Source organism: Hemicordylus capensis, chromosome 3 (genome assembly GCF_027244095.1).
Source record: "Hemicordylus capensis ecotype Gifberg chromosome 3, rHemCap1.1.pri, whole genome shotgun sequence".
Taxonomy (NCBI): Eukaryota; Metazoa; Chordata; class Lepidosauria; order Squamata; family Cordylidae; genus Hemicordylus; species Hemicordylus capensis.
Window position 1 is genome coordinate 40,417,769 of NC_069659.1, and position 4,423 is coordinate 40,422,191.

Consider the following 4,423-nt stretch of genomic DNA (forward strand, 5'->3'; position numbering starts at 1 on the left):
CAGGAGACTCCTCTTCCTCCTTGCGTATGGTGAGGGTGGTTGTTTTTCTGAGGGATTAGCACAGTTGTGCCCTGTACTGGTACATAGCCAAGATACTTATTTTCCTTGAGCTCATTATGATGACCCTTTTTATGTTCCCATATTCTTTGCTGCTTGCTTCCCACAGCCCTTCAGAAACCACCTTTCAAAAGTTGCCATTTTAAGGAAAATCACCTCAGACAAAATTATCATGCTCAGGGGTGCAGACAGAGAAAAAGCTTCTCTCTTGATCATGGGGGGGGGGAGTGCAGTGGGAGATAAAGATACTTTTGGAAGGAGAAAAATATGTTTTGGGGATTGAAGATATGGGCTACTGGGTTTGGTGGGCAAGAATTCAGGAAAATGAGGGGGTAACTCCTCAATGCCTTGGGGGAAGAGCTGTACCCGTTCCTATGCTCCCTAAAATCCTGCTCCAAAAGTTGGAGATACATTCACTTCAAACTCATGTCTTATAATGAAAAATAAACAGCTGCTATGAGAGCCAGTGTGGTGTAGTGATTAGAGTGCTGGACTAGAACCAGGGAGACCTGAGTTCAAATCCCCGTTCAGCTATGTATTTGCTGGGTGACTCTGGGCCTGTCACCTCTCACTCAGCCTAACCTACTTCACAGGGTTGTTGTGAGGAGAAACCTAACCTTGGAGAAAAGAGAGGGATATAAAATGTAGGAAATAAATAACTTTTTAAAATGAAATAAACTAGGAGACACCTTAAGTGGGGAAATGCTTAACTAACAAGCAGAAGGTTGCTGGTTTGAATCCCCACTGCTACTATATTGGGCAGCAGCGATATAGGAAGATGCTGAAAGGCGTCATCTCAAACTGGGCGGGAGGAAGTAATGGTAAACCCCTCTTGTAAAACCAGGGTCATCCTATGAAACTTAATGCCAGGAAATTTAGGACCAACAAAAGGAAGTACTTTTTCACACCACACATAATTAATATACAGAATTCTCTGTCATGGGATTTGGTGATGGCCACTAGCTTGGATGGCTTTAAAAGGGGCTTAGACAAATTCATGGAGGACAGGTCTATCAATGGCTACTAGTCTGGTGGCTATAGGCTAACTCCAGCTTCAAAGGCAAGATGCCTCTAAATACCAGTTGCAGGGGAGCGATGGCAAGAGAGAGGGTGTGCCCTCACCTATTGCCTGTGGGCTTCTCGGAGGCATCTGGTGGGCCACTGTGTGACACAGGAGGCCTTGGGCCTGATCCAGCAGGGCTGTTCTTGTGTAATTCAAAACAAGTTGAGCAAGACTGGCAATCAAGTTTCTGGACCTGTGTGATTCCCTTAATAGCACTATGCATTGATGTACAAATAATTAGTAACAGAGTGATCACAACTCAGGCCACAGATGATAGTCATAGCTTTTCAGCTACAGATGCTACTAACTACAACATTTTAAGATTGCTTAGGTGGCAAGTCCTCAACAAGAACCAATCATACCAATTCAGGAGTAAATTATTGCAGGCATATGCCCAGGCAGCTCTGACTTTCCCATTATGGTCTGTCACTCCAAATAAAGATCCTATTTCCGTGCGCTGGAGCTGTTCACTTTCTCAGAGAGGCAGGGGGTAAAAATCCTGTTGCGGCCTGTGCTTATCTAACGGATGGATTTACACGCAGCTGTATCTAAACATCTTGTGAGAGTTTTTTATGTGGATGCAAAGTGTGAATTCTGGTGACTCGTTGCAAAATTACAGTTCAAGAAGCGTGCACTATGCTCATAAGTATTTTATACCTGCTTCCCTCAAAGACCCAAAGAAATCTTATGTAGATTTAACTAAAGGTTTATTCAGAAACAACTCAATTTCCTCCTTCTCCTTTCCCTCCCTTCTCTTTTCTGACTCCACAGGATCGCCACTGGGACAAACTTCTCAACAACAAAACATAAAAGATTACTCGCTGGAATACAATAACCATCCTAAAACAGCCGCTTAAGCCCAACTTGCTTTCCCAGCTAGTGGCGCATCCAGGTGTTTTACGAGCCTGGACCTAAAGGGCTTTGGAGGCCCCCTTCTCCCTGCTCCCCACTTTAGGGAAAGCTGGAAACTTTTTTAAAAAAACAAAAAACTTGAAGGCAGCGCTACCCACTGACCTGCATGTTGTGTGTGGCATGCCCAGCACTCTCCTATCCCTGGGGGCCTCCAAATATCCGGGGGGGGCTCCCTGCAGTCCTCCACAGTGTCCACCCTGCTGCACCAATTTCCTTTTTTATGGGCCATGTACATGGGTGGGTGCTGAGAGCCGCAGCTGAACAGGTCTCCGTGGTGGCAGCTATGCCAATGGTCCCGGCCTGGGCCTAGCCAGAGGCCTGAGCAGGTGAGCCACTTCCACTTGGTATGAGTTGCGAGTGTCTGAAGCCCGTTTCGCAGAAGTGGCTCGCTTGCTCAAACCTTGGCCATTGGCCTAGCTGCCACCCCACCCCTGGCCGTGCTGGGTGCACATGGCACACAAAAAAGAGATTGGCACTGGTGTGGCAGGAGGCTGCAGAGAAGCCCCAGGGCACTTGGAGGCCCCCTCCCCTTGCTGAAGACCAGACTTTGTCCCAGAAGACTGGTTCAAAGAGCACCGCTGTTCCCAGCTCCTTAGCTAATTTAAAATCTGTATAAATTAAAATCAGGGTGGTTTAGTTTGCAGAGCCGACTGAACTGTGCCAAGGGATGGGGCTCTAGAACAGAAATTCAAAGGATGTCCCAATCTGTTTACACTGTAGCAAATGAGTTTGACTTGTAGTGTACAAAGCAGAAGCCTGACTCATGTTTGTCCTAAAAATGAGTCTTAACAGCACGTTTAAAAAGAAAGCATTTGTGTTTCCGCCCGGTTTCGAACCGGGGACCTTTCGCGTGTTAGGCGAACGTGATAACCACTACACTACGGAAACGTGATGTGTAAAGAAGCTTTTAAATAATCTCCTTATAAAACAGCTTCATGCTCCGGTACGTTTCCTCTTTGAAGTTTGGAGCTCTGCAGAATAAAATCCACCTCTTTGCACTATAAACAGAAACTTCTCAGTTAACGTCTGCATACTAAGATAATAATAGGGAAAACTAGCAGCAGCACAAGTGTACTGGGAATAAAATTTAGTTTTGCCAATCTACCTGACAGTACATAAATTTCGCTTACGACCTGCAAGTTCCGTTCCCATATTTCACAACACGTTAAAAAAAACCGCAGGAGCTCTTCCTGTACACTCGTTTTGTCACATGCAACTTGATAGAAATGGAGACCAGAATGTATTTCCTTAACTAAAAGGAAAGCACCTTCTTTTACAGACCCTGCAATTACATCAGAAGGTTAGATCAGGCTTTTAAAACAATTTTATCAAGGATTTGTAATGACTGAAAAAATTAAAGTAATTTTAAAAATCAATATCGTCCCTGGGTGGGCTCGAACCACCAACCTTTCGGTTAACAGCCGAACGCGCTAACCGATTGCGCCACAGAGACTCCGCTGGTAGAAACTTTCTGCCAGGAAGGTACTAATGGTTTCTAGGCTGCGGTTTTTGGTGTTTTTACTTTTATTTTTAAATGTGCTCGTGAATTTTCGTGGAATCCGTTTCTAAAATAAGTGTTACGGAGGACAGAAAAGAGATTCGTTGATTGAGGCGTGGGAGAGAAAAACTGAGTAATAACTCAACGAAAGCTGCTTCCGTAACAATAAGAGACAGTAAACTGAAGAGCCGCCAAGAGCCTTTACTAGGTCATTCAAACGTACAGGCGCACGTAGGCTTCCCGGATGCCCGACGGCCCCACCCCAATTTGCTACCTTCTTTCAGGAAATAAGACGAGTCGATCGTTCGATAGTGTGGAGATTCCAAACTCTTATTTCAGCCTAGGACTTTCCGCTTTGACGCACGAATTCAGCACTAGCACGAGCCAGGGAGCTGCAGGTTGAACAACTTCATTCATTCTCTTGTACGATCTTTGTAGACAGTCACGTATCTTCTATCATACCCAGCCCCAGAGAGGTCAGAAGCAGTATATACTGAAGAAATTGAGTGACACTTGATTTAATTAGTGAGGAGGGATTACTACTGCCTTTTGATTCTGTTCTGGCAGCAGTCACTAACAAAAAATATCTTCATCACACCTCACACTTCAGTGCATGTTGAAGGAAATGCACATTTGTAAACTGCCCAGAGACGCAACTTTTGGGCGGTATAAAAATATGTTTAAAAAACAAACAAACCCCTTTCCAGCCTTTGAAACCTGTGTTGAGAATCCCGAAAAGCAGCATGGACCTCAGCGGAATAGGGGCCCCTGCTAAGATTGGCCAGGGGCAGCAGCCCCACGCCCCCGACCAGGAACAATCAGGCAACAATGACTGCAGCAGTTGTAGCCCCCCTAGCGCCCGCCCTCCGCCCTCCAAGCTGATTCATAAAGAA

At 45.5% G+C, this 4,423-nt stretch overlaps 2 non-coding genes across 2 annotated transcripts; both read right to left on the reverse strand.

The window, feature by feature from the left end:
• Nucleotides 1-2,847: 2,847 nt before the first annotated feature.
• TRNAV-AAC (transfer RNA valine (anticodon AAC)) lies at nucleotides 2,848-2,920 on the reverse strand. Its single transcript has one exon. It is a non-coding gene; the product is annotated as a tRNA-Val (tRNA).
• A 491-nt stretch (nucleotides 2,921-3,411) lies between these two features.
• TRNAN-GUU (transfer RNA asparagine (anticodon GUU)) lies at nucleotides 3,412-3,485 on the reverse strand. The gene has a single exon. It is a non-coding gene; the product is annotated as a tRNA-Asn (tRNA).
• Nucleotides 3,486-4,423: the final 938 nt, after the last annotated feature.